Raw genomic sequence first — 12,351 nt, forward strand, 5'->3', positions numbered from 1 at the left:
GAAGGGTTTACACCCATCAGGAAAGTGGCAGGTAGCATGAAATGAAGGTGTCAGAGTAATAGCCGAAAATGAACTCCAGGGGCTAACACAGAAGAGGGACATACCCCCTACTTGCGGTCAAAGGAGTCATCGAAGAATGAAGCATAGGACAGGTGGCTAGGTATGGCAGACAAATGGCATGCATATCTCGTGCAGAGAACATCATATCAGTATGACTGTGGTAGTTCGGCAGCTTCTGCGTAGAGACTCTCAATCGGGCTTGTGTAAAAGGCGCCAGTGGTCAAACAGATTCTGCAATGGTGGATTGTTTTTAGGTGGTGTAAGATGGGTGGATGTGCAGATGCATAAATGAAACGTGCATAGCCTAGCTTTGAACAGACAAGGGATTGGTACAAACAGAGGAGGATGGGCAGATCTGCTCCACAGGAAGTACCGCTTAGGACACATAGGGCATTGAAGGACCACATACAACAGGTGGTAAGGTAAGGCATGTGAGAGGACCAAGAAAGTTTCCTATCAAGCATGAGCCCCAGGAATTTCATAGTTTCAGTGAATGGAATAGCAATAGGTCCAAGACGTTATAACATTCGTAGGGGTTAATTTTAGTCATCGTAGCTGGTAATCCATAACAGCAAAAGTCCTGGAACACTAACTGTAGGTTTTTACTGTTGTTGTTGTTGTTGTGGTCTTCAGTCTTGAGACTGGTTTGATGCAGCTCTCCATGCTACTCTATCCTGGGCAAGCTTCTTCATCTCCCAGTACCTACTGCAGCCTACATCCTTCTGAATCTGCTTAATGTATTCATCTCTTGGTCTCCCGCTACGATTTTTACCCTCCACGCTGCCCTCCAATACTAAATTGGTGATCCATTGATGCCTTAGAATATGTCCTACCAACTGATCTCTTCTTCTGGTTAAGTTGTGCCACAAACTCCTCTTCTCCCCAATTCTATTCAATACCTCCTCATTAGTTATGTGATCTACCCTTTACTATAAAGTAAAAATAAAATTTAATCGAATATAGTGTTTCATTTGATATTTATTACAGTTTCAAAATAAAGGCATCTTGACAAATCTGAAATAAGTTGTAACATACTTACAATAAATTATCTCAATAAGCTACATGCTTTCTGTCCAAAATCACACAAAATACTGACCTTTACTGCCAACATGGCTGTAACTATTTATACTTTCTTAACAATCCCGAACAATCCTCAGCATTGTTTAAAATGAATATTTGATTAATTAACAATTAAAATTTATACAAAAAAATTGAAAATACATATCTGATTGTATTATTTACTTCATAACAGCAAGTACACTATGATATTAGTACATGCCTGTTATTTTATTCGAGAATAAATTCTCAAATAGAAATTACAATAATACATTTACATTTTTTATTAATTACTAGAGGCTCCCTTCATGAGAATTATTCCCTTCATTTTCAGAGCTTCTACACTTTGAACTGAAATAGATTAAACAGTTATTTTGTCAGTTATAAGTTTGTTATGTTTCAACACCCCCAAAAGGATTTGCAAAACTGAAAGTTGAACAAAACCTTTTCTGACATATTTCGCAATAAACTGCAGGAACAAGCATTTTACTTCTGGTATGAGATAAATCCTATATTTGATTTAAAATGTAAATTAATTATGAAGCATTATGCAAAAATTATTACTCAATAGTACAAGGAAAGAACAAGTTATTTCTTAACTGTGTGAGATAACATGTAACTTAGAGTTTCAAAGTAGTACAAAATTTCTAAGTGTAAATGCACTAATCTCTGTAATTTACATGAATGTAAACAGTCTTGATGTTTGCAGTACACAGCTGCTTTGTAGAGAATCTTGAAGTTTGCAGTACGCAGATTGCTTTGTAGAGAATCTTGAAGTTTGCAATACGCAGACTGCTTTTTGGGATGAAATGTCTGACCAATGACCAATCTTACTATTTTTCATTTGTCAGGACACTTCCAACGCCACTTCCCCACCTTTACAATCATTCAAACATTAATTAACAGAATGATACATAAGATTGCAGTTACATATAACTCTGAGTGACAATATAAGTGACTAATACATCATATTGGTTGTGGTTTATATGTAATTGAAACAGCACCAACAACTATGTGGTTGGGCCTTATATACAGGTATGTGTTCACAACTTGGGTGAGAATACACAGTAAATGAATCATAAATGATTCGAACATCATGACAAAACACGGTTAGGTATTATACATTGGTAAGTGTTCACCACTTAGATGTGAATACACAATAAATGAATCATAAATAATTGGTACATCATGACAATTATATTATACATTGTACTCTTATGAGAAGTAAGAAATGATATAGGAAATTCAGAGTGTTGGAGTTGAAAAAGAAAAGGTAATACACCCCACACATTGATTGTGTGACAGAAAATAGTATAAGCAAGTCATTCCTCATGACAATGTCATGACAAAGCATACTTGCATATAAGTGAGTGCTCACAATTTTGAGTGCTGGTACATAGCAAAAGAAAAAAAAAATTACATACAACAACCTTAGACATTGATAAATATAGAGAGTAGTGTAAGTGAGCTATACCTCATGATAATTACAAATATTAATAAGTGAGCCATTCCTCATGATAATCACAAATATTAATATGTGAGCCATTCCTCACAATAATTACAAATATTAATAAGTGAGCCATTCCTCACAATAATTACAAATATTAGTAAGTTATCCATTCCCCACGATACAAATAATATAGTATGACTGAGAATAGTTACATCTAATAATGCAGAAATGCTAGCTTGTTCCCCGGATCCTCCTATAGAATAGGTTTTAGTCGCTTAATAAAGCTGACACAGTAAATTAGAAGGGTCTCAGCAATAGAGGTATGCATGTGGACAGAGTGAAGGATAGCTTGGTACTCTAATGAGAAGTAAGAAATGAAATAGAAGGTTTGGAGTGTTGGAGTTGAAGAAGAAAAGATGACAGACCCCAAAGACAGGAAACCCCCCTACCCAGGACACCCACTGTTCCAGTACTTCACTGTGGCGCCAGAGGGAGAAGAGTATTCGGCATTCTGTACAGAATGGACTTGCCACAGCTTCACCTTCCCAGTCTCTGGAAAAGTTAAAGTTAAAGTAACACATTTGGCCATGTTTTGACAATACATTCAAGTGTGTTTGTAACATTGACACTGGTAGCAGTGCATTGGTTTTGGAATATACAGTCAGACGATGATGACTTTATAGCCTGCTTTAATCTTTGTTGGAAGCACTTCTCTATCAAACGTAAGAAAAAGAGTGTGTGTAGGCACTAAGGCTGCATCAACCTTTTTCATTACCTGACTGACTGCTGTGATACACTATTCAGAGAGGTAAGTTTGGATTTCACCCTCAGTCAGACAATAGAGCAACCTAGTGTAAATAAAACCATGTGAAGAATTCAGTGTTCGACTGGCTTCAACACAAAGAGGATAGTCATGGAGGAACAAAGTTGTATGCAGTTGTTGGTCTTGAGAATCAAAATTGGTCTCCACAAGCAAAGTGCCATTATGTAAATGGGAGCAGGATTTCACAGGGCCAGCAACTGCATCAACATCTTTCTGAATAATAAATGGATTAACCGTAGCAACAGACTGACCTTTTTCAGTCTGTGATATCATGAGAAACAGAGGTGCAGTTGGGAGAGTCTTGGAATCTTTAGCCTCATTCCATTTACATTTAGTAGACATAGACTGATATCCCCCATGATTTCCAACATCTCTGATAGCACGCTCCTTCCAACTGGAGGCCACCCCTCAGACAGGGGTCTCACCAGCCTTAGGTGATTGTTCACACCTCAGGTCACACCTCCCACACTCATGACAAAGGGACCAATTGGCAGTTTGGGGAGATAATAGCTCCCCTCCCTGGTCCTGGCCTGTAGAAGAAGGTACGTGCAAACCCTACCTGTCAACCCACGGCTGAGAATTATGCATTACCCAGTCAACTATCGTGCGTCAGATGAATGGCCTGGCCTTCAGAAGCACAAAGGGAGGAAGAAGAAACAAAGACGGGACAAAGATGCTCAAGTGGAGGAAGGATAGGAGATGGAGAACGAAGAAAGAAAGAAAAAAACAGTTGAGGGACTGTTCTGATGTCAAGGTATTAAAACTTCAGAACACATTTCTAAAAATATCCCAGACATGTTCCCAAAGGGAGGGGAAAAAGAATAGCAGGAGGATAGACATGCAGCACAGGAAGGGAAAAGGTGCTGCAAAGGCAGGGGCCCCATGGCAGCCAACCATGAACTCACCAAAGAGTGGTGAGCCCTCTGGGGGAACCATTGTGTTTGTGCTCAGCTATTACAGACTCCATAACATTAACTGTGCTTTTAACTTATAAGGGAGTGGGATGTCTTTTCTTCATTTAAACAGAAATACATTGTTAGGTAACAGCAGTGGTTGAATATTAGCAGTATACTTAATCTCATTCTTAACTATCCAAATCTCAGATTTGAAAAAAACCAACATACAACCACACATTGGTTCCAGGGTATATTTGTTTTCTCCTAAATAGTTTGGATACCCCTTCAACAAAGTGACCAATTTTCACTCAACATGTCTTCTCAAAACTCAGTTATTGACTTCAGTCCTTTCTATGGGGAGATACCATACAACCATTTTTCTTTTCAGATGAAAGTGTGCCCTATTCATTCCCTACCAAAAGAGTTTAGGTTATCGATCTGTGGACTCACTTAACCAAAAGACTAGGCCCCTCTGTTTGCTATCTATCCCCAGGCTCCTCTATGCAAAATGTGGTACAGATCATTACTTTCTTTAATGCACCCAACTTCAGGTGTAGGACAGCCTCTCTATAGGTCTGCCTGCCTATTTCAACTCCCTCAACTCACCTACAGCAGGGTACACTTCAGTGTATAAAATCTGTCCGCACAGTACCTCGATTTCATGTCTCACATCCTGACAGGAAGGGGTTCCTTCACTTCTGGTGTGTCTTTGCTCCAGTTTTAAAGCATACCACACCATACTTCCTATACACAACTGCTTTTACCTACATGTTTGTTGTTGTATGAGAGCACATCTGCATTAGTGTATAATTTTGTGTAACAATATTTCCAATTTCATTTCCTTTTCTCGGGGACATTTGGATCTGCTTCTATGTTTGTATTTAAAATTATCTGTGCCAACACACACAACTCAATTTATCATTAAAAATTCCACAAGACATAACAAAACAAGGACTGAAATTGCCATTTTCACCCTTTGAAGAAAGTTGCGAATATAGACTACCATCATCACAGCATGCATGTCTAAAGGAACATAGCATTGTAATTCGGAATAACACAAGCACAGCAATACCTTAAAATATACTAGGGTGGTCTTTTCTCCATTGTCACTTATTTTATAAAACACTTACGTTGTAATTCATAGCCAGGTGATCATTTATGTCTCCTCACACTGATAGCACATTATTTTACTTAAGTATAGGCTAATTTTAGTTTCCACTATTCCTGTTCCTTGTTTAGCACCTTCTCTCATTTAAAGTTGATAAAATGATCTTGTTTTACTGACTGTGCATATGTGTTATCAATTAACTGATTTCTCTAGATGGCACTGCTATCTTTTGCTATTACACTTTTGTTAGTAAGTCATATTTCAGACTGTTACACTACATGCATGAGCTTCCCCCCATTATCTTCTCTCCCCAACATGTGATGTGTCATAACATGCAGATACTGATGTCATATACAATATGTGTATGGCATGAAAATTACGTCCATTTTTCCAAATCATATCATCATGCGTGTGTTGCCTCGGTGATCCTGTGACAGCAGGTTGTGATAAAAACTTGCGAAAAAGATAAGGATTTCATTGAGAGAAACTTATAAATATGGATAGACGGAAAGGCAGAACTGGTGCTGTTGCCAGAGAAGGAAGAAAGGAAAGTGATAAATTTATCTGTTAAGGTCATAGAAAGGAAGAAGGTAGTGTCAAAAGACAGGATCACTTACTATCTCATACCTTTAGGAATTCCCACTTCTGCTAAAGTTGTTCGTTCAGACACTTGAGAGAGAAGGTATTCAGCATTCGCTACAGAACAGAGTTGTCCAACTTCAGTGTCACAGATCCTGAAAGTTGACCTTAGCAAATCTCTACTGTAAGCGCTAAGAGAAAGGCCAACAACATGTGGAGGAAAAAAAAAAAATCAGTAAATTGTCGATTGTCATCTCTATCAACTACCCATAAAGAACCTCCCATATAAAATGAATAGAAATCGTACTGTTTTCTCTTGTTCCTTTTAAAAAATACAATGTGTCTGAAAAAGAACTCCCTAGTTTTAATGTGTCCTAGAATCTGTACAAAGTGACATACACTATTCTAGCTTGTGGTGTTTGACTCATCAACTCTCCAAGTTTCGCTCCCCTGCAGTTGGCAGGTCTGCTTAACCTTGAGTTGGCACCAGTGCTATTTTTTCCTCTGTTCCCTCAGTTCAGTCCAGGCATGCATGCAGTCAATGCAGAGCAGCTCAGCAACAATGTGTACTCTGCAGTGGAATGTGCAGAGTGTTATTTGGCTTGTGAAAACTGAGTTAGTTATAACAGTGTAATGTAATTTTAGATGTCGGTATGGTGGGGAACCACCTACAGCAAAAACTATTTGTCATTGTCTAAAGTCTTTCAAGGAAACCAGAAGCGTTTTAAAAGTAAAATATTTCGTGTGTTTGGAGCCCGAAGAAGTCATTGGCCAGACGTGGTCTACAATTAGGAGCACCTAAGGTACTGTGTATGATGTGCGTAAAAGACTTAAGTTGCATGCCTACAAATTGCAACTGTTACATGAAACAAAACCTACTGATAAAATTGAAAGATATTAGTTTGCTGTTGACTTTATACACAGAACTGATAATAATGTCAATTTTTTTAAAAAAAGATTCTCTTTTCTAGTGACGCTACATTTCATGTTGGTTGGAACAGTTAATTGTCTAAACTGCAGAATTTTGGGGGGCAGAGCATCCACATGATGATCTCCCAAAGTTAATGCCTGGTGCGCTTTGATGGAAGATCGTGTGATTGGTCCTTTCATTTTTGTAGAAAAAACAAACGGGGACGTTTACTGTGGCATGTTGACAGAGTATGTCTTTCTCCAAATGGATGATATTGAGGTGGAAAAGGGGCTTGTGTTTTTCCAACAAGATGGTGCCCCCCCCCCTCATTACAGTAACCATGTGCGTGCGGCTCTTGACACTCGCTTTCCAGGAAGGTGAACAAGCAGGGCTGGCCCAATACCTTGACCACCACGAAGCCCAGACTTAACCCTATTGGACTTTTTCTTTTGGAGCCACATAAAAAATGTTGTGTACAGTGAAAAGATCAGAGACATCAATCATTTATGGAATCGTCATGCTGGTTGGGACAGTTACACCTGGAATGTTGGTGAATACATGGTGAGAAGTGGAATATCGTCTCGATGTGTGGATCCCACATTGAAATCTACTAATATTAAACAAAATTCAAGGAATTATCTTTCATGATATGTACTCATTGATGTAATTTTTCATTAATTTCTGCATTTAATTTATACTTAAAACTAGGGCGGTATTTTTCAAACACCCTGTATAATATCTCGAATATACATAACACTATACATAAGTGCTGGCAGGTCGATAGACACACAAACAAACACAAACTTAAACGTGAAATTCAAGCTTTCGCAACAAACTGTTGCCTCCCACATGGAATGTTTCCCTCTATTATATAACACTATACATATGTATATGTCTTTTTTCTGTAAGAAACACATATAAAAAAAAATTCCTGTTATCTTCTCAGCCACTTTTAGCGCTACACTCTTGCTTTCTCAAGCAAAGATACAATGTAGTTATTAAATAAGCTAGAATAGTAAGGGAAAGTAATATCTTTAAAGAAATAACACAGCCATTAACTCAGACTTCCAAGGGACATTATTCCGCCAAATTTCCAAACTGCAAATTCTTCTGGGGGTATATATTTCTTAACTGTTTCAACATTGTACAGTCCCTTTTCCTGGCCTCTATCTGGGTCAACCAAGAAGAGTGTCTTAGGATGTGGTATTCCTACCATCTTAACAGATGCACAGTACCATGGAAAGAGCTTACCCGTGATGGACGTTGCTTACAAAAACTAAGTCAAAAAATGGCTCTGAGCACTATGGGACTTAACATCTTAGGTCATCAGTCCCCTAGAACTTAGAACTACTTAAACCTAACTAACCTAAGGACATCACACACATCCATGCCCGAGGCAGGATTTGAACCTGCGACCGTAGCAGTCCCGCGGTTCCGGACTGCAGCGCCTAGAACCGCACGGCCACCGCGGCCGGCAAAACTAAGTCACCTACGCAATGTTTATGTGCTTAGGCTGTATTGTTAAACTTACCTAGTCTGCACTGTGCTGACTCGTGTAACTTGTTTATTATCGTATTGTTACTAATGCCTCTTCTTCCTTTGAAGGGGGCCATTTAAAGAATTTTAATAATGGCTCTCTTATAAATTCCTTATGCATTATCTCTACTGGTGATAACCCAGAGGACATGTGAGGTAACTAATTCAATATGACTTGGAATCCTGCTATCATTTGTGCCCATGTGGTATGTTTGTGGGAGCAACGTGTTCTACATAATCAGCCAATCTCTTTAATTACTCTCTCACATGGATTGGACTGCAAAAATTGTGGCTGGTGGTCCACTGACAGCTAAGAGTTTCTTAGATTTTCCTATATCTTTAAAATAATTATTTAAACAGTTGAAGAAAAGTGTCTGCCATAAGGTCGTGTAACCCTTTGGGTGCTATGGGATGCTACTTGTAGTTTATACCACTATAGTCTTCTTTGTCCTTTTGATATACATTACAACTTCATAACAGTTTAATTACTTTTCAACAAGGTTCTTAAAATAATAAAATTTATTCATATGTTATGTGCATTTATGTGTTCTAAAATGTCCGTGATTTTTGTGCATGAACCATATTAATTCATATTCAGCACACCAAGGTGTGCATAATTTCTAACATGTAGTTTGTAAATATGCTTTCCACAGTAAAATAACATTTATTATTGTCTATGAAAGTTGTTCTGATAGGACCAATGAACCCTGTTTACACTGTCGGGGACTGATGACCATAGATGTTAAGTCCCATAGTGCTCAGAGCCATTACACTGTCAATATTTCTCACTGAAATAGTCATCATATTCCTTGTTTGATCTTTAAGAGCTGAACTGCAGTATACTTCATTTTTGGTACAATTAATACCTAAGAAATTAATTGTGAATATCACTCCACATTTCATATCATTCATACTCAACAATATTCTAGATAACACACCATGAACATGGCACTCTGATAGTTTTATATAGTTAATCTCATGTGTAAACTTCTGTAAAAAGAGAAGTCACTTCATCAAGTGATCATGTATTAGTCTGTTCTCTGTAAGAAAGACTAATGCTTAGTGGTCAGTAGATATAACTATCTTCAAACCCCAAATCAAAGTCTGAAATTTCTTTATGCTCCAGATAACGGTGAGCAGTTGCTTTCCTGTGGCTGTATAATTCATCTCATGTATACGTAGACTATGACTTGCGAACACAAGTTTTCTATATTTTCCTGGTGCGATTTTCCTTGGAATAATTCCATGAGTAGTTTATAGAGACTCTTGTCCCAGACTGAGCTGACACCTTTTCATCTGGTTGTACATACAAAATACATTACAGTAACTGGTAATATAAGAACTAATTGTTTCTGTTTTGTAGTTTGTAATAATTCTTCCAATATCATGATACTTCCTTACCTGAATTGATGTATAATACTTTATGGCTATATACTTCTCCTAACATACGGGTTTTGGTGGTGTACGATCAGTTTCACCTCCCTCCTCCTCTAGTAACCATTCTTTAGTTGGAATTGTATGGGTATAGGCTACTAATTTTTGTATATATGGGCCAACTATGGACCAGTCACACCCTGAATTCTGGCCCTCACCCCAGGATGTTCTGTGTTTCTGTTTTTGTTACATCTTTAGTTGGTTGGTTGATTTGGGGGAGGGTACCAAACAATGAGGTCATCGGTCCCATCGGAGTAGGGAAGGATGGGGAAGGAAGTTGGACATGCCATTCCAAAGGAACCATCCCAGCATTTGCCAGAAGCAATTTAGGGAAACCACGGAAAAACTAAATCAGGATGGCCAGAGGTGGGTATGAACTGTTAGCCTCCCAGATGTGAGTCCAGTGTGTTATTACATCTTCACTTAACTCTGGAGTAATACCTGCATTATTATTCACGTTATTATTGGTGGTAAGTACTAATACTGGCAACTGTATATTATTATTGCTAGCTGTGCTCTGCTTATTACATCTACTGTTGACATAACAGAAATTCACCTCTCTTTTGCCTGCAAATGAATTCGGATATTGTCTGTCTTTATTCTCCATGTTTTGATTAGTATCATTAACATTTGATTTACGTTGTTTGTTGAGGGTATGTAATCCCTCTACAAGAGTGAGTAAATCATTCACAGATGTCTGTCCAGCCTCTATAACAAATTTCTTTATGCAAATGATGTGGCAATCAATGCATTACACTTTTACTGAGTGTGATACCTCTAATAGATGCCACTCCATGTACTTCTTATAACTACCCCAAGAACTATTGTAATGCTTTGGTTCAAATAATTTGAGCATTAATTTTCCTTGTGTGCTGGTACACCAATATTTCCCTTTCAAACCTTCTTGAAAATTCTCCCAGGACTTGAAATCTTCAGAATGGTCACTTGTCAATTCTGTTGCATCACTGACTAAATAACTATGCATAAAATCTGTCTTTCTGGAATCCTCTCATCTTTTTGGTAATAATCTAGAGTGTACTCTTAAAAAACATACTGGATGCATCTCCCCATCCAATTTGAACCTTGGAAACTGTTTAGAAAAATTCATCCTGCTTTCCATTTGTATATTCTCGAAAAACTTACGTGCTACGCTAACATTATTATTAGTCTCATTAGTGCTAAATCCTATTTTTGCATTTTCTAGGGCCTTCCAACAATTCCTGTATTTCCTTTCTGTGGTGTACAATACCTCCTAAACAATTGGTTTTAATACTAGTAGATTCAACCGTATCCTGTACTTCTTATTGTGGAAACTACTGTACTCCCTCTCCCGAACTAGTCAAGGTTGCATGGGAACTCAAAATTTCATTTACTGATTTTCCTTTCTCTATCATTTTGCCTTGCTCCTGCGTATCTGAGATGTGTTGTGTAAGGTTCGTACTTTATTATGAACTTCTTTCAAATGATTGTGTACTTCATTCCTCACTAAATCATACTGCACATTAATGTCAAATTGTACTTTGCTAGGCAAATCATTTAATTTTTTCTCCATAGCTGTAATTTTATTTCCCTGTACATTAACTATCAACATTAACTCCTGTTCGGATGCTTCTGTCTGTGATTTAATTGCCACCAACTTGGTAGTGGTAGCTCCTAACGTTTGGTTAATGCTTTCTTCTAACTTCTGAAGAGTAGCATCCCCTTGAGCCTTAATGGTAGCTTCCAATTTGGCTTTCATATCATCCCCAAGTACTTTAAAGGCTTCCTGTGCATTTCTGAATGTTTCTTCCAATTTCTTGTTAAATGCTTTATTGTTTTCCACAATAGCTTCACAAATAACCTAAACAATTCTGGTGCTTCCACTGCCATTTTTCTAGTCTACATTGGCATACTTTACTAATTAAATATCCAACTAATTAGTTAAATTAGATGTTTACCAAGTTTCTTCGCCCACAGACTTCAGTAATTGATCCCATAAGTTCCTGTACACACAACAATAAAATGAAAAAATCCTAAACTGATAAAATTACAGCTCACCCGACATGTAGAACAGTGAACTGGGGATGCTGCACAGGCGAAGCTGGTGCATCAGATTGAGAAGCTGTAGCATGCGGCTGCTACTCTGGTGATGAGCTGCTATATGAAGTGCCACGAAGACTCACGCCATTGTAGTTGGTACACTGACTCGAACTGCTGTCCTCTGGTTCATCTGCTGCTATCCTGTCATTACTCTTCCTTGTCAAACCATAGCAAACTCTTGTGTGTCATAATTGATACATATGTGCATGTCGTTTGTAAACACACACAATGGTTGTCTCAATTAATGTAAACAACTGCAATTATTTATCTTCTGGTTATGAAATTCTGATGTTGATTTTTGAGTTGTCACTGTCAACCAAGTGTTTCTTTCAAATAATTACAACAAGTTTTAATAAACTCTCCTTTCCAGCACCACAGTTTTCTCATCCTTACTAAATGCTGTGTTTCCTCCAGTGTGTG

The sequence above is a fragment of the Schistocerca piceifrons genome, chromosome 2 (genome assembly GCF_021461385.2).
Source record: "Schistocerca piceifrons isolate TAMUIC-IGC-003096 chromosome 2, iqSchPice1.1, whole genome shotgun sequence".
NCBI lineage: Eukaryota > Metazoa > Arthropoda > Insecta > Orthoptera > Acrididae > Schistocerca > Schistocerca piceifrons.